At 34.9% G+C, this 24,332-nt stretch overlaps 1 long non-coding RNA gene across 1 annotated transcript in view; it reads left to right on the plus strand.

The window, feature by feature from the left end:
* The first annotated feature begins 5,428 nt into the window (after window positions 1-5,428).
* Window positions 5,429-24,332, plus strand: part of LOC148754856 (uncharacterized) — an 80,332-nt gene continuing 61,428 nt past the window's right edge. Inside the window, exons 1-3 of the long non-coding RNA XR_016019816.1 lie at window positions 5,429-5,674; window positions 7,956-8,004; window positions 12,080-12,216. This is a non-coding gene — a long non-coding RNA (uncharacterized LOC148754856). The remainder of the gene's footprint in view (window positions 5,675-7,955; window positions 8,005-12,079; window positions 12,217-24,332) is intronic.

The following is a 24,332-nucleotide window of genomic DNA, read 5'->3' on the forward strand; positions in this document are numbered from 1 at the left end:
GGATAGGTATAGCCTTATGGGGAAATGTGAGAGTGATTGGGTAGAAGAACATAAAATGAAGTGAATAGATCTAAGTATCAATACTTAAATAAATAAAATATGCTTAACTTACATTTTTACTAAGAAAGAGAAAACTAAATGGAAACCATTTATTAAAATTATCCTATTTAAAATTCTAAATATTAAGAATTGTAAAGAGAGAGAGAGAGAGAGAGAGAGAAGATTGTCAAAAATTGTATTACACATTCCTGTCTTACAAGATGATGGTAAAAAGAAAAAAAAAAAAAAAGCTGAAAAAACAGAACTAAGGAAGAGAAACCTGAAACAGAGAGGTTGATGCCAGTGGCAAGGTTAAGAATAACCACAGGGCCCAAATGCTCAAGAAAGGAATGCCTGCTACAGCTGAAATCCTACGTTAGAGGAATTGGCTGGTATTTTGAGCCACAGAAAGCCATACTCAAGAGGAAGTATTCAGCAGTTAAATCCAGGATTAAAAAGAAAAAGGAGATGGTTTTGCTACTGTCACAAGCCAGTTACTGGTGACAAGAATGGTGGTACCCATGTGTTTACATTTGGTAATATGCCTAGTTATTATCCTACCGAAGATGTATCTCAAAACCTTTGAGCCACCGCAAAAAACCCTTTGTTAGCATGTGAGAAAACTGATAGTGTCACTTCTAGGATCATTCTGCTCATCTTCAGTAGTCACCACAGAGACAAATGTGATTTCTTTTCAGCGGCTGAAGAAGCTTGCTACTTGTGATTGGACCTCTGTTCCTCAGTTTAGTTTCTCTTTTTTGAACACAAAATAAATCTGTCATTGTTACCTCTACCAAAATTGACATGAAAATTCCCAAATATCTCATTCATGCCTACATCAAGAAGAAGCTTCATAAGCCATGCCACCAAGAAGATGTAATCTTTGACACAGAGGAAGACAAATACCAGGTAACAGAGCAGTGCAAGATCTATCAGAAAGCTCTGGACTCTCAAATTAAGCCAAACATTAAAGCTGATCCTTAGCTCCATCGCTGTGCTTAGTTGTGTCTCTCACAAAAGGAGATTATCTTCCCAAATTGGTGCTCTAAATTTCTAACAAAGAACTCTGGTGCAAATAATTAAAACATTAAAAAATGTAGTATTGTTTTAAAAGCTGTTCATATCAGCATATCTTTTCAGTTCAATTCTTTATGTCGAGATTTTGGTATATAAGCCAAGTTTACTTTTGTCCAAAATAACGTTTCATGATAGCCGTATTTTAAAAATCTTTTCTTTGAGAATTAAATAACATTTTTGTTAGTGACAAGTTTCATTGCATATGCAAATTGTAACTAACAGGTAATGAAGTATTGTTGCTTGTAAAGTAACTATTCAAGACAAATAATCACTTAATATTATTTTCCCCCAGAAATAAAAGTGAGTTTTTAAAAAATACAGTACTACCTAAAGTCATAATGCTATTAATATGTAGAATTTTAATAAACCTACATTTTATTTTTTGTTTATCGTATGCCAGATAATGTGAATGTAATGGTTAATAATTTTAAAAGACATCGATCCCATTTATAGAAATAAGAATAGACACTAATAGAAACTGTACATGCTCCATCTATAAGGAAATTTATATTGTTATTTAATAAATAGGAACAAATATTAAATTTTTCTTGGTTTGGAGAAAAGTTGGGATTCTATGGAACTTAGAATGCTTGCCAAAAAGAGTGATGTCTGTCTAATGGAGGACCCTGAGGGAGAAAGGCCTGCCTGAGATTTAGGAAATTATTGGAACTAGCACAGGGTTACTTTAAAAAATGAACAACCCTGTATAAAACTTACAGGAAAGTTGACCACCAACTGTCCTACCACTAGAAAAGTGATTCATTTCTCGAAGACATCCACTGAGATATGCTGAAGCACTTAGGAATCACAGTGTAGCATTTGTAATATGGGAAAACAGTCTTCAATAATAACCCTTCCCTTAAAATGGTGGCAATTGCCAAGGGCCTAATATAATTTGGCAAAAAGTGCCTTGTGTACTTCAATCAAGAGCTGATTTAATCTTATTACAAAAACTATAATGGTTTTATTGAGCTCCTATCTAGTATGTATTGGCTACTCATGTCCATGGGAAATTACTTCCCCTTTTTGTTCTTTTAACTTAAGATGTTTTGGAAAAGGAAATTAAACTTAAAGTTATCAAGATAATGTTGTAGTTCATTCTAACAACAAGGAAACTTTGAAGTTAAAATAGATTAGTTGGGGAATTTCAATGAGGCCTCCATGCAGTGCTTAGATGCTTCATGCCAGTTATGAAGGGGGCACCCTTCTCCCAAAGATAGGGAAATAGTATGTTTCGCATTATCTTTCACATCGCCAGCAAGCTGTCCTTCTCTGCACACAATAGCATAATTCATATAACACCACTGTTTTACACAGGGTGGTTCTACACACTTATTTGAGAGGTTAACAAGCTAAAAATCAGTAAATTTGATGGACTTTTATACTCTGAAATTAAAAAAAAAAAATGCATCAATTAAAAGTTATGTGTGATGCAAACATAGTTGAAAAATTTTGAACATACAGTGAAACGTGAACTGTGGAAGTTCAATGCCAAGGGAGGGTGAGTTTTGAGATTTCCCTAAGAGGTTACTTCTTCGTTATTCCTTTGTGCTGGAAAAGGGACTTGATGAATTACTGATTAATAGAAAATATCCTGGTGAGTTTAGACACCTTTGCACACACAATTTTTCAATCCTCAAATTTGGTTTACTAAGCTCCCAACTTCAGTCGCAAAACTGGCTTGGTCTCTGGAACAAATCTGGCTCATCGGTGGAAAAATAGTCTCAGTATCACATCTTTTTTTGTTTGGAATATGTAACTCCCATAACTAGGTTTATGACATCCTTGAAATTAAGCCCATGTCTTATATTGTACTTTTTAGGAACTCAGCACTTGTCACACAAGAGAACCCTGTGCCATATTTCCTCTGTGACAAGAATCTTTCTCTCCTAGTTGAAATTCTCTTGGTGTTCAGACACACATTTTTGAATCTTAGTCTCTGTGACTAGATTCCTGCTACTCATTCTTGGATCTACTGATCCTGCCAAGGTCCCTGCTTAGAATTTTGCCTATTTCATGAAAAATTCACTGGCTTTTATCATTGAATCACTCAGACACAGTTAACCACACAAAAATTATTTACTGAATACTTAATCGGCTCCAGAACTGTATTAAATGCAGGGATACAGTAGTGAAAACAAAACAAAACAAATGATTTTTCTCTATTTCTGGGGCTTATAAGCTAGTGGGGAAGGTTGGCTTTAATCATGTGATCAGAATTGTGATGGATATTGCCAAGAACCTGGCAAAAGGTATGGAAATGCAGGTCCAGATACCAAGCTTGGTCGAGTTGGTCTGGGGATGGCTTCTGGTGAAAGGATGTTTGAGAAGAGACTGGAAATAGGAGTTAGTCAAGTGAACATGAGCAGAAGGGCATATGAGCAAAAGGGAACCCATATATGAAGACCCAGAAGCATAAAAGAATGGTGGACTAGAGAAAATAAAACTTAGGATGGCTGGATTATAAATGGAATTGTACCTGTCTGATTTTTTTTTCCTTATTGTCCAGGACTTGCCATGCTTACCTGCCCTGTCTTATTTCCACTTAGGTTCACTCCACGGTTTCCTATTACTTTGGTGTCCAATGCAATGATCCGAATATGTTATCTTTGAGGATAATTAGCATAGGAACAGAAGACAAAAGCAGAGCGTGGTAAGAGTCTAAGATGTTCAAAGCCAAGATTAGAGCAATGGATTAGGTGTGCTGTAGAATACGTGCTATGGAACATTTAGCCATGGACCCCACCATGAGGGTTAGAGTGAGGAATGAAGATGGTTTAAGAGAACATACCACTAGTGAGGTTAAGCCCTTTCCAGCTGACGCAATCAAAGAAATGAATAGACAAAAATAACTATTTCCAGGTGCATCCTCATTTAGAATAGAATGTTCACATTTAAGTTTAAGATTTCTTTCTTAATTTATTCTTGACATGTCATTTAAAAAAAAGTTAAGAATGTCATTAAGATGTTGGGCTCAATCATAGAACATTTTTGTGGAAATTTTTTGTTGTGATGTTTAGATTAATACTTATGTTGTACACATTATGGATGACAACAATTTGCCTCAATTTTCACTAGTCTTCCTTGTTCAGAATCAGGCACAAGTAAGTGGACACTGCCATTCTGTGCTTATGAACTGAAGTTCTCCAAATCATCAGAGAATTAGTTGTGGGAGGCAAGTGTGGAATTGCTGTTTCAAGTCCTCTCTAGGAATACCCAGGGTGTGACAGGATGCTGCCTGGAGCAGATGGGAGCTGCACGACAATGGTGTGATTCCAATTATTAAAGTGGACAGAAAGGGTTAGTGTAAGCTAGAAGAGGAGTCACCTTGAAGGGGTAACAAGGGGAGATGTTAGGCAGCCTCCAAAGTGACCCCACTGATCCCTGCCTCCTGCTAGTCACACCCTTTTGTAATAAACTCCTTTTGGGTGTGGGGAGACCTAGTGACTCACTTCTAACAAAAAGAATATTGCAAAAATGTGGGGATGTTTCTTATAAGACTAAACATGCAAGTAGCCAGCAATTGCACCAGTGGGCATTTATCCCAGAGATGTAAGAATTTATGATCAGACAAAAACCTCCACACAAATGTGCAGCTTTAGAAATAGTGAAAAAGTTGCATCAGCCCAAATGTCCTTCAGCAGGTGGATGATTAGACAAACAGTGTCACATGCCTACCATGGAATATAAGTCATCATACAGAAGAACAAGACATTGATACACACAACTTGGATGAGTCTCCAGAGAATTTTGCTGAGTGAAAAAAGTCGGTCCTTAAAATGCTGCGTACTGTATGGTTCCATTTATATAATAATTTTAAAATGACAAAATTACAGAAATGGAGAACATATTGGGGAGTGTCAAGGGTTAGGGGCAGAGTAGGAGGGGGAGAAAGAAATGGGTATGATTATAAAAGGACAATATGAAAGATAATTGTGTAGATAACTTCAGTATCTTGACAATGGTGGTAGATATGCAAATGTACACATGTGATAAAATTGTAAGGAATTAAACTCATAATCAAGTACAAATGAAATTGAACACTCTGCATAAGATTGATGAATTATATCAATGTGAACATCCTGGATGTGAAATTTTACAAGATATCACCATTGGGGGAAACTGGAGAAAGGGTACATGGGATCTCTCTGTTTAATTTCTTAGATGTGATTCTACAATTATCTCAGTAAAAATTTTTCAATTAAAAAAAATACTGATGGTATGTCACTTATGGATTAGCTTAAAAAAGATCTGACTTCTCTGTTTCTTGTTTCTGTCTTTCTTTGCCTTTATTTGGGGGACAGCAGCTTCTGTTATGAGTAGCCCTACATAAAGGCCCAGACAGCAAAAATGGGTATCTCCAGCCAACTGGCAGCAAAAGTCTGAGACCCATGAACAGCCACGTGAGTCACCTTAGAAATGGATCTTCAAAAGCCTGCCAAAAGCCACGTGATTGAGCTTGACAGCAGATGTTCCCCCAGTCAAGTCTGGAGATGATTGCAGCCCAGGCCTGTACTTTAATGTAGTCGTGTGAGAGACCCTGGGCAGAGGCACTCCGGTAAGCCAAGACAGGATTCATGGCCATAGAAACTCTAAGATACTAAACATTTGCTGTTTTAAGCTGCTGAGTTTGGGGGCTAATTTGTTAGATAAGCAGCAGATAACTAAGGGAAGAATCACACAACTGACAATGATAGATCCTAAAAATTATCTTCATTTAGTTCTTTACCGTGTCTTACACATATGGTAGTGCCCCCATTCTCCCAACTCCCTTCAATTCCCCCAACACTAAAACAAATAAACAAGCAAGCTTCAGTCTGGTGGAATAAGCTACTCCACCCTGCTCTAGCCTGGAAGCCTGACTGATGTGGATCCCCTCCACAGGCTTTTTTTTGTTTGTTTGTTTGTTTTTCAGTGGGACAAATGAGAAGCAATCTCTCGAGATTGGAAGGAAGGAGAGTGAAGTTAGGTTAATATTTCTTACCTACCTCCCTGTAAGGTTATCTCAAACAAACTACATGGCTGTATCAATTAACAGAAGGTTCTACCCACCTTATTTTTTTAAATTAAAGTTTATTGGGGTGACAAGTGTTAGTAGATTTACACAGGTTTCAGGTGTACAATTCTGTCATACATCATCTATATATCACATTGTGTGTTCACCACCCACACAATGTGTTATAGAGGGTCAGTTCTCCCTCTGTCACCATATATTTGATTCCTTTTACTCTCATCTTCCACCTCCTCCCCCTACCCTCTGGTCACCACTAATCAATTGTCCCTGAGTTTTTGTTTCTTCATTTGTTTATATTGTTCCTTTGTTGTTTTCAGTTTTGTATACCACATATCAGTGAAATCATATGGTTCTCGACTTTTTCTGTCTGTCTTATTTCTCTTAGCATTATTGTTTCAAGATCCATCCATGTCACAAATGGCACTATTTCATCTTTTCTTATGGCAGAATAGTATTTTATTGTGTATATATACCATAACTTCTTTATTCAATCATCTATTGAAGGACACTTTGGTTGTTTCCATGACTTGGCCACCAAAAATGAAGCTGCAATGAACATCTGAGCATATATATCTTTATGAATAAATGTTTTCAGGGGTTTTTGTAGATGCCCAAGAGATGGACTGCTGGATCAACACAAAGAAATGGAAAGACATTCTGTGTTCATGGGTTGGAAGAATCAACATAGTTAAAATGGCCATATTACCCAAAGCAATATACAGATTTAATACAATCCTCATCAAAATCCCCATGGCATTTTTTAATGAAATAGGACAAAAAATCATCAGATTTGTATGGAACCACAAAAGACCCCAAATAGCCAAAGCAAGCCTAAGGAAAAAAGAACAATACTGGAGGTATCACACTCCCTGACTTTAGCTTGTACTACAGGGCAACACTAATCAAAACAGCATGGTATAGGCAGAAAAACAGACACACAGACCAATGGAATATAATTGAGAACCCAGAAATTAACCCACATAAATATGGACAGATAATTTTTGACAAAGAAGCCAAAAACATACAATGGAGAAAAGACAGCCTCTTCAAAAATGGTGCTGGGAAAATTGGAAAGCCACAGGCAGAAGAATGAAACTAGATTTCTGTCACCATATACCAAAATTAACTCAAAATGAATCAAAGACCTAAACATAAGACCTGAAACAATAAACTGCACAGAAGAAAACATAGGTACTAAACTTATGGACTTTGGGTTCAAAGAGGATTTAATGAGTTTGAGCACAAAGTCAAGGGAAGTAAAAGCTAAAATAAATGAATGGGACTATATCAAACTAAAAATCTTCTGCACAGCAAAAGAAACCATTGACAAAATAAAGAGGCAACCAACCGAATGGGAGAAGATTTTTGCAAGCAACACCTCTGATAAGGGGCTAATATCCAAAATATATAAGTTCTGTCCTTCCTAAAGCAGCCTGGGTCCTGTATTTTGTACTCCCCCTCTTCTGCTCTGCTCCCTTTGGGTCCAGGGGTGAATTACTTCTCTGACAGTGTCAGCACTGAGTTCTTGTACTCTTCCTGGCTCTTCCCCTGCAATCCAACCACACCTCTCTAAATAGTCCCTGGCAAATTATCCCATTTTGGCAATGTCATTTGCTACTTGATGAGACTCAATGTTTTTTTTTTTGTTGTTTTATTTTGTTTTGATTACCATTTTACTCCTCCCTCTTCTCTCACACCCTTTTTGTACCTTTGGGACCTTTCTTTCCACCAAAATACCTTTTTTTTTTTTTCCCCCTCTTTTTCTAGATTTACCTTGATATTCCTTCTAATGTTAATCAATTTAACTTCTCCAATTTTCTTTCAGGGCTCAGAACTGGGCACCACAAAGAGTCTTACTTAGAAGACAGAAACTGGTAAGCAGTTGGGAAGATGTTATTATTTTGGTCTCCAAGACCACCTTTTAAAGTTGTGCAATTTTTGTGTAGCAGAAAAAAAAAAAATCATTAAGCAGAGGGAGAAAATGAGGGTTGAAATCCAGACTACACCATGCTCCACACACCAGACCTTGGAGCAGGACAGCCCCTGACTCAGGAAAGTGGCATATGTATTTGCTTCTGAAGGCACCATCTGTAGCTAAGTTGTGCTCCTAGAGGGGTGTCACTGCTGCACAGAAGGAACCCTCTTCCTAAATAACACCAAGGACATTCTATGCTCTCTGATGCTCTGCTATGTCTCTGTCACGTTAGGATTATCATTTATAGTATCTCTCAAATATGCAACATAGAACCCCTTCAAACAAATGGGGAGTGTATGGGAATCCAGGTGTGTAATTTTTAGTAATAGGAAGCCAAAGTTAACATTTGCACTCTGCTTAGTTAAAAATAGCCATTGTGTTTTCCTTCGGTTGGCAAGTTTCCTTCATTTGTAATATCCCCATATTCATCATCTATGATTTCTGTAGCTTATTGAATGATCGCCAACATGATTGGATTTCAATGAAAACATTAAATTAAGCCATAATGTGAGGTATTTTTAAAGCTAATTTGGCACCTCGGTTTCACCAAAGCCCTATGAGTTTAGAGTTCCTCTCAGACAAATAATGTACACTTACAATTTCTCAGTTGAACACAATTTAAATGAAAGTGACATACACACAGTCTAAGCATATGCATGGAATGTCATCTTTGAAAAGTGCTAAGCAATTTGGATAAAAGCTGATCTGTGAATTATCCAGAAACTGAACATCTCTCATTCATTCACATGGTTTCTGACCGTCTTAGAGTATCTGGTATTTTGAGGTTCTTTAGTCTGCATGCTTTACAGAGGAATCTAGTTTCTTCTGCAATGGGTCTGCCGTGCATGGAATGATGACAGCCGTTCTCCAGGAATCAGGGCCTTATTTTTACAAAATAAGTTGCTCAAGTTGCTCTGTGACATGGCTCTCTTGTGGAGCTTAACCTTTCCTTATGTGGACTCACCAAAAGGTACTGTGAAGGTCTTTGGGCAATGATTTAATTTGGTATGACTGTGTGATAATTAAAATGGATTCGTATCAGCTTTCCTTAAGTTTAAAATATGGTACAGTTTTAGTTTTACTAAATAGTCTCTGTGAAAATATTTAAATTATTGAAGTTCTACATGTTGAGCAGCTTGCACTTTCATGTCATCTATGCTATGCCTTGACAAATGTGTCATAAAAATATCAGATTTTAAAAAGATTATTCTAATCTCTGATGTGTTATTATTTGAAATATTTGACTTGTAAAATAAATAATGAGAAGATACCATTTTGTATTTTATTGTAATTTAAGTAGCACTTTTTAAATTTAAAATAAATAAACATAAATGGGAAAAAGGGTAATCATTGAGAGTAAAATGTTTGTCAAACACAGAATATAATAAAGCTCTTTCAAAATATATGGTTTCATCCTCTTAAAGTAAAGAAACATATTTTTCTTATAAATATCTAGTTTTTCAAAACAAAGTAATGTAGTAGACAGAAAAAAAACACACAAAAAAACTTTTGTGCACATAGAGCTTTCACGATTGTTATGGACATTTATTTATAAATATATGTGAGCATTCTTTTTTCTATATTTCCTCCATATTGGCCAATTGCAAACTGACCACTTACAGTTGTACTTGAGTGCTTAGTGACCAGAAAATTTACAAATGCTGCTGCCACCAGAAAAACTGAAATTGCACAAGCAGATTGAAGGAAATACTACAGGCAAAAATTAGCCATCATTAGTAACCCCTGCTAATATTGCAGAAAATTGGAATGCTTGCCTCACTGAGAACTGGAAAACATTTCTGAAATTTATTTAAAACAACCGAAAAGACCTTTATATCTATCTATATCTATATCCATATCCATATCCATATCCATATCCATATCCATATCTATATCTATATCTATAGAGAGAGAGAGAGATAGAGATAGAGATATAATCATTTTATGACATTGTGGTATTATACTTTACAACTATATTTTAAAATTCATTTGTACTTAATAGAGCTAAGATTTTATTTTCAGGTCCATACTTTTTATTGCTTTTTATGACTATATACTTAAAATATTATATAAAGGCACCCATTTTAGGACACAAATGGTAGAATTTATTACTAGTTCTGTTTCCATTAGTTCTTCATTAATACAATAAAATTGTCATATTAATACTCGAGGCTAACTGTCACAAAATTACATCATAATTAAGATCTTTCCTCTGAACATATCCTTACTAAGTCATGAATAAACCTTTACACAATCAGCATTTCCTTGATAGATTGACTAAACTTAGAATTACAATGTAAGATTCAGTTGGGACATATATTTATCAAATATATATACTATATTCAATGGCATTATTTTAGGTCTTACTAAGAATTTAGAAGTAAATTAGAAGATGTGTATTATCTAGTGATAGACATATATATCAATAACCAAATACCAAGCAGAATGTTCTAAATGTTCTAATGGAAGTAAATGCATGCTGACAACATTAAGAAAACAATCATTCTACGTTGCTTCAAGTATTTCCTTTGTCTTTGTAAGTTTTACTTTTTGCTATGTAATGATCTCCCTCTGTCTCAGACCTGTCTCTCTTTCTCTGTATTTGAGAATGAATGAATGAATGAATGAGAGAGAGAGAGAGAGAGAGAGAGAGAGAGAGAGAGAGAGACAGAGAGAGAGACAGAGAATTGTGGAAAAAAAATGAATATATATATCTCTGTGTGTTTGTGTTTTGTATTTTTATTTTTCATGTTTTGTTCTTAAACTGAGCAGGTATATTTAAATATGTTCTGAAAAAATATGTAGAAGGTAGTGACAGTAGAATTTAATGTGTTCATAAAATCAGAATAAAAATAACTCATGAAAATTAGACACTCTATTGATTAACAAGGAATGTGTTTTGGGGAGGCCACAGCTGATTCCACCTATGTATTGTTTTTTTCTCCTCTCATGCCACTAATGACTATATACTTTTCTTGATATTTTCAGTGTTTATGCTTACAGATGACCTTACTGTCAATATCTCTGTCAAGTACATTTCCTCAACACCTGTTATAAAATGCTACAGGCTTCTATGCACATGTGACACCATATTGGAATGATCCAGTTCATTTGACATAATGCAAATAGGTAGAGTCCATGTTGCCGAACATATTTAAGCAGCAGTATATTTTGATCAAGGGAGACTTTGGGAAGATTTTGGATGGCACAACATACAAAGATTATTTTAGCATGCTTACTATTGAAACCAATCGACCAAAGAGATACTATTGAAAAATATGCCCTTCTTAGTTAAAGATAATGCTGAGACCGATGATAAAAGATGTGTAATTAAATTAGAGTTTTGGCATAACCATCACACATATAGCCATAAATATTATTTTTAAAGCATGTGGATATTTATTTCACTCTAAATCTTTTCTAAAGAGATTTTGACTAGTAAGTTTCCTTAAAAGAATTAAAATAGGTGAAAGGAAGATGTTCTGTTTGAACATTTCATCTTTGAATCATATCCTATATGCAGAGGAACCACGAAGTCTTTAACCCCACTAGTATGGAACTGATAAAAAGTTCTATCAGCCATTGATTTCTCATACTGTTAGTGTGGAACAAAGTCAGCATAACATAGAATAGAAAGAAAGTTTAAGATCAATTAAATTACTTCATTTTTTCAATAAAAATGTTTTATGTGCCTACTACATGCAACAGCTTTGTGTTTGGCCTTGTTGATTTATAACTGAGAAAGACCCACTTTTTATCTTCAAAAAAGCTTTATTGCACACATACAAGCGCGTGCACGCACACACACCATGCACCAAAGTTTTTCTCTAAGTTTGGGCATAAGGTGGTGACCTGAGTACAAGTAGTTGTTTGGGGGGGAAAATGTGAAAAACAAAACAACAACACAGCAAAAGTCTTTTTTTTTTCTTTCTTACCTTTTAGGACTATAATTACATGTCCCTTTTTCTTAACAGCAAGAGGAGCCCAGGAGACAGGTGTGATGCTCAAATGCATAGGAATAGGTACAGAAGACAGACAGCTGGTACAGGGGCACACACTGAGAATAAGAATGGCAGGCATAAGGAGGTCTGTTTTGCGGCAAGCCACTAAGGTAAGTACTCAGCACGGAATTACTTTCACATAGACACTGATGCTAATGACCACCATCCTCAGTAAAACCATATGACAAACACATGCCTCACCATAAATATTATATATTTCCTGAGTAGAAAGCCATACTTTTTTTTCCTGTATAAAAGTATGGTATTTGTATTCCATTATGATATAGTAAATATTTGCTTTGTGTGTAACTAGATTTTTTTTATTCATCTTCTTCCTGGAATAGCCTGAACTTTACTTTGTATTGCTAAAATGTAAGCCTCCAGTTTGTAATGCTATTTTCAATTGTTTTGTTGAAAAAAAAAAAAAAAGTCTATGGCACACAGTTTTATAATATTTTCACCTGTATAATTTATCTCTTTAAATTATCAGTTTCTGATGCCAAGAACTTAATATGTTTTATTTGCAGACGTCAACCCCAACATTATTGTTATCTAATTATTTTCTAATAAATATGTCTTGTCATCAAGTAATTATCATGAAAAGAAAATCCAGCATGTACTGGAAATACACAGATCCACTTAATATGACATGCTCCTGAAGCATGGTTAGTCTTAGTTCTTTATTTAGTCTTTGAGACTTAACAAAAATGCAGGCATGACTATAATACACATCAAATAACAAATTGAGTAGGGAGAAACAAAAATTAATATTGGATTCATAAGCTGCTATCGGTGTTTATACACAGGGCTTAGACTTGATTAGGTGACACGGGATAACGCAAATGGCATAACAAATCTCCATTAATTGGGAAAGTTTTCTCAAAGGATGTAGGTTTTAAATTCCCCTCTAAAGGAGTTGAGTAAGAATGGTGGAGAAGAGACTCTTTCAGGTGTGGTAGTTTGTTGCCATAAATGAGTAATAAAACTTAGGTATTTTAGGGAGGGAATGCAGTTTGGGAGTTTAGTTGGAGACACTGAAGCCTCTAAGTAACATTACTTTGTACATGCTGTAACCGGAGATGGATTTGGGTAGGGTTTGGGAAATCAGATGGGTGGCTGCTGTGATGACAACATTATTTAATGGCAGCAGTTTGAGATGAAGCCCAGTGAGATGATGATAAAATGGGCAAGAGCTGGGGTAATGATCATGGTACCGATGATGATAATACAAACATACATTATTACGATATATATATATATATATATATATATATATATATATATATATCATTTTTTACAAATTTTCCACTGTTTTGCTTTTTAATTTTCACAAAATGTTGCATTTAAGGCAATTATTATGACCTTTTAAAAGATAATGAATATGAAATGACTTATGTCAAAGATTTAGAAATATGTAATGGAGAATGGAACTGAATCCAGATTTTCTGATATCTCATCAAAGGCTCTTGTGGAGAGAACATACCAATGCTTGCTAATAAAACATCTGAGTAAGATGACTTTTCTAAGGTTGGCAATTCATTTATTCCTGTATAGTGCGATTGTCAGCCAGAGAATGCTTTGCTGTCTTGTATCTTGATACTTCAAATTTTTCTATTGAGATATCTTACTAGAAGAAAAGTAGGGATATCTTAATTATCTTCTGAAAGAACAATTTGGGGCAATATTCAAATTTTTCACTTGATGAAGTTGTTTTTGCCTGATGATATAAGGACTATTGCAAATATATGCATGGTGTGTGTTTTCACCAAGGAAAGCCTCCTAAGCAGTATGACAACCTAATTGTGTTAAGCATTGATGTCAATGGGATGTTTGCCTGAGTAAAGACTGTGGAATCAGACCCAAGCTCTTGAGTACAGAGACTATAATTAGATATTTTAGCTCATGAAAGACAGAAACATATTGATGGTTTGAGATACCTAAATATATCACCATTTCAAGTAAATTAATAAGGTATGCCTTGAGTTGTAGTTAATATATGGTCACTTGAGACTGTCTATATGCAGCTTCATTGGGTGTGAGAGAGGAGAGATTATCATTGAAAATATGCTAACCAACAGTTACTACCCAGAGCACTTTTACTTTATTTTTTTTTCATGATGTTATCATCAGAATAACTGATAACTGTGCTTTTAGACCCATCCATTCAAGAGAATGATGTTCTTACTGATTAGGAGGGTTGCATAGAGGAGATTTGTTGTTGTCTCTGCGTGTGAACTATGCCAGCCTTGAAATATTTGGTGTAGTGAGAACATTACATGGTTTATGGGCTCATTCTAATGGTATGCAGTCCCATTCTTCATTTTCCATTGATAGTTGAACCATTAAAGAAACAGTTCATAGCACCAAATTAAAAGAAGTTGACTTCAATTCACAGTGCACATAAACCATTTTGGTTTCCAACTACAATCCATTCAAATGGCTAAGAATCAAGTTTAATATGATAATTGGTAGAGGAAGTGCGTATTGAGGGCTATCTCCCACTACTTAGACCTTTAGTTCAGTAAACATCATCTGCACATTCTGGCAATGAGTAAAATCCCCCTCGTCAGTCACACATTTACTAAATGATATTATAGCAATTGCTGGGTTCTTAGCATGACTTCACCTCAAGAGGTCCAAAATAAAACCGACTTTTTGTGCTGAGAAATAGAAAATGAGCTAATTATTCAGCATGAATGACCAAAAATATTGCAAAAGTATTTCTTACAAATTCAGCATGTAATAGGGTGTATTGTTCATTATAAAAGATCATTGTTCTGACTAACTTTTGCGAAGTTGTGTAAGCTTGAGGATACTTGTGTTCACAATCACAGCCCTTCTGTTGTCCGCCATGGGTATAATTCCATGAGACTCTTCTGGAACTTTTTTTTTTTTTTTTATCATGAAATAATCAGTTAATAATTTATATTTCAGTTCATTGGATCCAAAAACCCATGTATTGTTGATTAGAGAAGACATATTTAGTAGAAATAGAAGATACATAAACAGAATCAAAGCTGAACAAAAGACAAAAGAAAATCATATAAATAATAGGATTTTTTATAAATCTGGAATATTCATCGGAGTATTGTTTAAAGATAGTTCTGTAATGACTCAGAGATGCTTGCATGTCCTTATACACAATCAAAGCTGTTTATTTCATGCCAAAGTATGAGCTACAGTTAATTTTTCAAGTTTTTTTTTTTTTTTTTTTTTTTTTCCTCCTAGGCATTTAACAAACCTGGTCACAAATAAGCTTTGGGGAAGAGTATTTTTCTTATTGGTGATTTAGAGTGGATCTGAGGAAACAAAGGGTAATTTATAACTTTAATTTACTAAAAGCATGTGAATTGAGTATGCTAGGATTCAATAACAATACTGTGGTGCTTAACTCCAGCTGTATCTGTCTTTGTGAATGGTGATTAAAAAAGGCAAATTTGCTTACATCTTTCCTTCCTGACACTGAGGTCATTGCTTTATGGGTTTGCTTTCATTTGCTCATCCATAGTAATTTCTATTTTTGGCTACTCTTGCAAAAAATCAGATGCCCTAGATCAAAATAGATATTCTTATAGTGCAATTGTAGCACCAGGCAAAAGCTACAGTATATGGAAAGAAGAAGAAAAAGGGAACATAGCCGGTTTCATCATAAAACACAACCAATAACATTATGATATTTAACATGGAGAAAACATTTCCTGCATTGTTCTTTGTTACCATAAAAATGTCTTTGTAATGGTCATTCCTTGACACGCGGTCTTTATAAAAGAAATAATTTATTGCCTTACCTGTAACTGAAATGACTAAATCATTAAAAAAAAAAAAAAAAAAAAAAAAAGTCTAGTAGCTCCTTCAGAGTAAATCTTCCACAACTTGCTGTAGTGCTAATCGTAAGCATGTTATACAGTAAGTTAGCCCGAAGCGAAGTTAAGCAAGCAGATTAGGACTGTAATATAGTATCAAGACTCATAAATCAAGCGTGCTTGCAGATTTCCTTTCACTTACTGTTCCTTCTTACAGTTCAGACAAGTCATAATTACACATCAGTAGGCATTGTGAGCAGAGGAATGAGCTACAACATAACGCACAATAAACCCTGTCATATAAAAGCAAACTGGATAAAATAACAGAAGCAATACTCCATTTTACAACATCACACTAAAGAATTACACTGCGCCATTGTGTATTATTCTGATCAATCATGAATCTATCCACAATTGACAGCTCAGTGGGCAAACATTTACCATTGAAGAATAGTTTCCAGTTTTATTATTTTCTTGTTTGATTATACACATTAAGCACAAGACTGTGTGTGATTTTGAAAAGCCACAGGTACATAATATAACACTACCCTGCACACATTGCAATTAAATAAATTCTTCTAATGCTCTTTTAAAGCTTTCTTTTATTAGACATGCTTAAAATAATTCATACCGGATGAACTGTAAGTGGTTCTTTATTCATGTTTTATTAGTATTACAATTTTGAGTAATTATGCAGGTATTCTTGTTACCTTAGACCAAAGAGATGTTGACTCTGAAGTCTTTCCTGTTATTTTCAGGCTTAGACGATATTACCACTAAGCTCAAAGGACCCTGCTTTATCACTAGGTTTGAGCCGAACATTGAAAATGGGATTTAATGAAACATGAGCAAATATTGGTTGTTTCAATTTTAATAAAACATTTAAAAGATCTAATAAATGTAAGGTAATTGTTGAATGTTAATCTACAATTGCTACTACCAGTTTTATTTTCTAGTTGGAATTCCACAGGTGTGGGGGGATATATTTTACACATTACTCATCAAATATAATTTTGAGACATACCAAGGTGTTTTTACCTACTCCACATTCATAAGAATTTAATTATGATTAATATATTAATGATATTAGAAATACTGAGAAAATAATTTTAGAGCCTGAGAGTAAATTATATGCCACACTGGCATTTCCTTGCAGATGTTCCTGGGTCCACAGTCTATTACTCATTTGTACATGAAGGAAATCCTATTGAGAAATGAGAGTTGACACACTACTTTTAACTACTGATTATTTTTGGTTTTTTTCTCCCCATACGATACTATTTTATGGCTACTAGGATTTAGAGAGAAATGAGAGAATATATGGTTGGAGAGAGATTGGAAGAACTGTAGGGATTGAGTGTGATTTTTCGCATATTTTATTCAAATTACAGTGATCTTGAAACCAGAAAGCCTGAGTTGAGACTTAAGTTGACTGAGACTCCACTAAGTCCTTAAGGGTCAGAGCCATATTTTTGGTGACTATCCACAGAATCTAATACTGTGTTTCGGCATAGATTTCATTTTATTCAGAAAATATTCCCTTACACCCTTCTGTCCCCAGAAGATTCTGTGCTAACCTTTCACATAGCAATTAATTTGGTGCTTTATAGTTAATCTGTTTATTTATCTTCTTGTCTTTTTTGAGGTCAAGAAATGAGTCTTATTTAACATTCCATACCCATGATTAAAGGATAGAGTTGATTGGCACAGAGTTGAAACTCAAATATTTGTTTAGTCTTGGCTCCATAATAATGCTATTAATAATATTTATTGATAGTGTAATGTATGCCAGGCACTGTGACATGAGCTTTATAGACTAGATCTCATTTAATCTTCAGAAAATTGGATATATATTTTACTATTATCATTCCAAATTTGTATATGTGTAAATTGCCCAAGGTCACAGAGCAAGTAAATGAAGACCCAGGATCTTAACTCCAGTCCAACTCCATAGGCCCTGCTGGTAAATATGCCCCACTCTTTATCACCTTGGTCCAGCCCCTTAATCTTTTAAAATCTTAGTAAATTTAATTTCCCCCTCATGAAGAGGTTCCTATGGAAATGTCTGAGGTCAAAGTTTGATTCTGGGCCAAGTCCCATACCAGCCAGGATGAAATACTACAGGAACTTGTACTGAGGACATCGTAATAGGGAGACTTGACATGGACAAGTCCACCGGAGTTTCTTTTAGGATTTGCTTGTATCTTGCCTTCCTGACACTGAGGACATTGCTGTATGAGTTTATTTTCATTTACTAATTATCTAGTGTTTTTTGTTGTTGTTTGTTTGTTTTTGTTCAAAACTTCTGAAAATCATAGGTAGTTGTCCAAAAGACCAGATAATTATTTCTCCAGTACAGAGGGATGGATTTTTTTTTTTTTTTTTTTTTTTGAGTTCCATAGTTGAAGACTATAGTAATTTTTGATAGGATTAGGCCAGAATAATTTCCTACATTATTAGCCTGCTTTATTGAAAAGCAGACATCAATTGTGCCTTTCCTACCCCAAATGATACTTAATTGAGATTGGATAAACTTGTCTATTTAGACTTCATCAGTCAATTAAGTGGGGACAACTGTGAAAAATTGGTAACCTCACACTGTCCCTAAATTAAAACATTTCATTGATCACTATTTAATACATTACTTTTTGGTTTGTTATTGTTGAAATGTGACCTACGGGAATGAGAGAATTCTATGAAAGCACAGAGTAAACTTAAATTCAAGAGTAGCCAAAACCTTTAGACATTTATGAATAGAAAATTTTAAGTATGTATAATTAAAATGTTATCTCACTTTACCGAACATTTTTTACCTCTTTCCTATTGTGAGGTTTTTATGTCAGCTTCTAGTAAATACACCCAAGGAAATGGTAACTTTGTGCTATACATTTTTTCTTTGATTAGTTTTGTTATCAAAATTAACAAAATGTTTGAAGAAAATTGGACTGAAAGAAAGAACAAGAAGACCTGATAAGGTCTTATTATCTAAAGCTGGGAAAACAAGACCTAAATAATCGAGAAGCCTCCATCTCTCTTCGTGTGTATGTTCACAGTCTATTAGAAATTATACTTAATAATAAGATCAGCATCTTAAGTTTTGAGCTGTTTGGCTCTTTTTCATTAAAGTGTGGATCAAATCAACAATTTATTATTTAGTTCAAATTGACAACAGATTGGGTATTTCCCATTGAGGAAACAGAGAAGGTTATGAAGATCTTGAAAATCTCAAATGCAGAAACTGAGTACAGAAGGGATTAGCAACTCCTTAAACTGAGAGGTAGCAGAGGGTAATTTTATCTTCAACTTGAAATGTTGCTAACATCAGGAAGAATTAGTATAAAAAGTCTTATATGAGACATCTGTTAATTTGGTCAGCCAAACTAGAAAAAAAACAACTCTTTAACATTTCTAAATAGTCATCATTTTTCAATGGGAATTTATGTGGACAACAAAACTGTATGAAATGCAGATACAGTTGAACTTCAACTATATGAAAAAGACATTCTGGCAATAAAAAATATCTGTTGGAATATATAGATACTGAAATAATGAGTAATTCATAGTTGATTTGCAGTTTGAAGATTATATAAATATATACAGCCGTGTGGTTAAAAAGGATTTTCTTTCTCATTTATTTTCTCGAAAGTGTTATTATCTGGCCTGTTTAAATAGCAACTATGCAAATTTCTCATGCTTTATGTTTCACCAAAGAATTCTCATCCAATAAATTAATTCTTTTTTTTTTTCTTCTGATTGTCAGCAAATGAGTATCTTGTGAGAATGATTCTCTCTTTTTTGAAAAAATGTTGGTTTCTGTAGAACTCTAAGTCCATTTTCTGTAGAAGTGTTTTGGGAAAGGGAAAAATAGTGGATCATATGAAAGGAATTATTTTCTCCCCTGGGAAGTTTAACCCTTCTCCCCCCTCCCCCCCAGCTCCTCTCTTTTTCATAGCTGGAATCTGGAGAAGAGAAAAATGTATGTTAACAGCTTTGGTGTGAAAACTTGGTTTAATGAGAATTACTTAGTATGTATTGAGAGTATTTAGTAGGCATTTGGGTTTATACTAATCTTAAACTGCCCCCAGCTTTTAAATAAATATCTGTAGGTGCAAAATACTGTAATTAAGTATTTGAATGTAGAATCTAAATTTTGGAAGGATTATTTGAGAGTCGTCAACATATAGATGATAGTTAAAGCCATGTGCCTAAATGAGACCTTCAAAAGAAAGAGTGAGTATAGGTCAAAAAGAGAATAGTCCTATGACATCCAGCATTATGAGGTTGGGGGAAGAAGAGAAAGTAGTAAGAGAATCTGGGAGGTAGAAGAGTGAGGTAGAAAGAAAATCAAGAAAGTGTGGCATCCTGGAAACTGAGAGAGCAAAGTGCTTCCAGTTGGAGTATGACAGAAACTGCTAACTAGGTAATAGCAGTGTGGAGGTTCCATACTTTGACATTTATAATGTGCACTTTTTTGCACAAATTTGTGATGGGAAAATAAGGATGTACATTATACATAGTTAGTATTAATTCAGTATCTATATTGTTTTCAATTATTTATGCTTATGAGTTAAAAGTATAATTCTAGAAATCAATCACGATATCCATATGCAAAATAATACCCTGGAATACAATAATTAGTTTTATTGAACTTAAGAGGAACTTGCAACTATGAAGAGGTTTTGGCCTTCTATAATGCATAAATATCATACATTTGTTACCAGTACATAAAATTTCTTACACCTTGTATCTGTTCTTTTGTTTTGTAATTATTTGTTACATCAAATTTCTTGTACCATAATATGTTAAAAAATAAACTCTAAAATTCCTCTATAATACAAAAAAACAAATACCTAAATGTAAACATATAAAAATTGAATTAAAAAATTAAAATGAAGGATTTTTTCCCCTGAAAGTTTGGGCCAAAAATGTGGGTGTGCATTATACAAGGCAAAATACTGTAAATAAATGACCTTGACAAAACAGTGTTTATGGTATTTCTAAACACCTATTCAAGTGGGCTTCGGAGAAAATGGGAGTAGAAAAATTGATGACAGCAAATTTGAACAATACTTACAAGGACATTTTATGTAATGGGGAAGAGCGCTAAAGTAATAACTGAAAAGGGAAGTAGGGTTTAGAGAGAGATTAAGATAGAATAAATAACAGCATGTTTATATAATGGTGGAAATATGCAGAGAGGGAAAAACTAATGTTTGTAGGAGAGAATTGATGGTACAATACATTGGAGTGAGAGAGGATTGTGTCTTGTATGCAAATGGAAGGGTTGACTATAGAGAGAAACACCGGTTTAACTATTACTATGTCTATGTTAGTCTATGACACACATATATTATTAGTGATGGAACGATATGGTTTCGGTTGCTGTTAGGTGGGTAGATGTGGTATTTGGAGTTTGTGAAAATTCTCTTCTTACTGCTTCATTTCTCAGTGGAGTAAGAACACCGGTAATCAGGTAAATGCAGGACTGCAAAGAAGGTATTAGAATTGGGGGTAGAGAGAAGAATGTAATGATCTAGGAGAGTAAGATAAGAAAAGTACTGCATGTTTGTCTGACATTAAGGTTCTTGTTTGTGAATTTATGGCAAGAATAAGTAGCAGGTTCAGTGTTTTTTCTCCAGCCATGGGCAGACATAGAGCAAGGAGAGAGTTGAACTGACCCATTATTATGGTTTATGGGAGTACAGTAAAGCAGGGAGAGAGGCAAGCAAGTTGGGATTATAGCAAGGGAATGGTTACTCTGATTGGCCTTGGTAATCAAGCTGGTAAGGACCGATGTGATCTCTTGCAAGGTCCTAGGTCATATCCTTGGTTGCTTTCTCCCTTTCCTCTCTGTCCTCTATGCTGCCACAAGTTGTCTGTACTACATAGTATAGATCTGCTCATTCCTCTCTTTTCTTTTTTAACCATCTTTTAAAAATATTTTTATTAAAATATAGCTAACATACAATATTATATTAGTTTCAGGTGTACACCGTATTTACTCAACATTTATATACCTAAAGAAGTAATCATTTTAAGTCCAGCAACCATCTGACACCGTACCACATTATCACAATATTATTGACTATATTCCCCATGCAGTATATTACATCCCCAAGACTTGTATTATACTTTGAAATTTGAACCTCTTATTCTCGTTCACCTTCCTGCCTTTTAAAATTTTTAATTACAGTTGACATTCAATGTTACTTTATATTAGTTTCAGGTGTATGGCAAAGTGGGTAGACATTTATATAACTTATTAAGTGATTCTCCCTGACTTGTCTAGTACCCACCTGGCACTATACATAGTTATTATCATGTTATTGACTATATTCCTTATGCTATACCCTATATCCCCATGAATACCGTGTAACAACAATTGTGTACTTCTTAACCCTACCCCTTTTTCACCCACCCTGAAACCCCCTCCCATCTGGAAACATCAAAACATTTTCTGTAGCTATTAATTTGTTTCTGTTTTGTTTGCTTGTTTATTTTGTTCTTTAGATTCCACTTATACGTGAAATCATATGTCATTTGTCTTTTGCTGTCTGACCTACTACACTCAGCACAATGCTCTCTAGGTCCATCCATGTTGTTGCAGATGACAAGGTTTCATTCTTTCTAATGGTTAATATTCCATTGTATATATGTACCATCTCTTCTTTATCCATTCATACATTCAGGGACACCCAGATTGCCTTCATATCTTGGCTATTGTAAATAATACTGCAATAAACATATAGATGAACATATCCCCTTGAAGTAATGTTTTGGGTTTCTTCAGATAAATACCCAGAAGTAGGATTACCGGATGCTTCTTTGTCTCTTGTTATAGCCTTTGTTTTAAAGTCTATTTTGTCTGGTACAAGTATTGTTACCCAGATTTTTATTTTTCCATTTTCATGAAATAACTATTTCTACCCCTTATTTTCAGTCTGTGTGTGTCTTTCAATCCAAAGGGTGTCTCTGCTGGGTAACATATGTATGGATCTTGTTTTCTTACCTATTCAACCACCCAAAGTCCTTTCATTGGAGCATTTAATCCATTTACATTTAAAGTAATTGCTGATGGAAATGTAGTTATTGCTATTTTATTATTCATATTTTTTTTCTTTTTTTTTTTTCGTTTTTCCCCCATCTTAGAGAAATCCCTCTAACATTCCTGCAATACTGGTTTGGTGGTGATGAACTCCTATAGCTTTTTTTTTTGTCTGGGAAGCTCTTTATCTGTCCTTCAATTCTAAATGATAGATTTGCTAGGTAGAATAATCTTGCTTGTAGTTCCTTATTTTTCATCACTTTGAATATTTCTTGCCAATCCCTTATGGGAGTTCCCTTGTAGGAAAATAACTGCTTTTCTCTTGTTGCTTTTAAGATTCTTTCTTTGTCTTTAACCTTTGCCATTTTAATTATAATGTGTCTTGGTGTGGGCCTCTTTGAGTTCATCTTGTTTGAGACACTGTGCTTCTTGGACTTGGATATTAATTTCTTTTGCCAGGTTAGGGAAGTTTTCCATCATTATTTTTTCAAATGGGTTTTTAATTGCTTGCTGTCTCTTTTCTCATTCTGGTACCCCTGTGATGCAAATGTTGGTATGCTTGATATTGTCCTTGAGCCCCCTTAAACTATTCTCATTTCTTTTTGTTGTTGTTGCTGTTTTGATTGGGTGTTGTCTGCTACCTTATCTTCTAAATTGCTGATTCAATCCTTTGCTTCATCTAATCTACTGTTGATTCTCTGTAATGTATTCTTCATCTCAGTTATTGCATTCTTTATTTCTGACTGGTTCTTTTTCATGTTTTCTATCTCCATTTTTATGTTTCCCATCTCTTTGTTGAAGTTCTCCCTGAGAGCACTGAGCATACTGGCAACAAATGTTTTGAACTTTGCACCTGGTAGGTTGTTTGCCTCCATTTTGTTTATTTCTTTATGGGGAACTTTGCTCTATTGTTTTATTTGGGACGTGCTTATTTGTCTCTCTATTTTGGCTGCCGCTCTGTGTTTGTTTCTATATATTAGATAAGGCTGCTATGTCTTCCAGTCTTAGTAGAGTGGCCTTACATAGTAGGTGTCCTGTGGGGCCCAGTGGCTCTGTCTCCCTGGTCACTTGAGTTGGATGCTCCAAGTGTGTCCCTTGTGTAGGTGTCATGTGTGTTCCTGTTAGAGTTGAGCCTTGGTTGCTGTTTGCATTTGAATGGGAGGGATTGAACATTGGGTTGTGAGGAGTGGCTGTGACTACAGTGAAGAAGATATTGTAGAGGTGCTGACCCTATGGAGCAGGATTCACTTTAGTGGGGCTCTGGTGCCTGCCCAGTCTGCCTTTTGGGTGTGTTGTCCTTGGAGGAAGCTGGGTGATGCTCCTGCGTGGTTCAAAGCTGGCCACTGGGCATGTCAGCCCCAGGACTACCTAAGAGGGG

The sequence above is a fragment of the Rhinolophus sinicus genome, chromosome 17 (genome assembly GCF_057876585.1).
Source record: "Rhinolophus sinicus isolate RSI-liver-muscle chromosome 17, RSI-T2T, whole genome shotgun sequence".
In the NCBI taxonomy this organism is placed as follows: domain Eukaryota; kingdom Metazoa; phylum Chordata; class Mammalia; order Chiroptera; family Rhinolophidae; genus Rhinolophus; species Rhinolophus sinicus.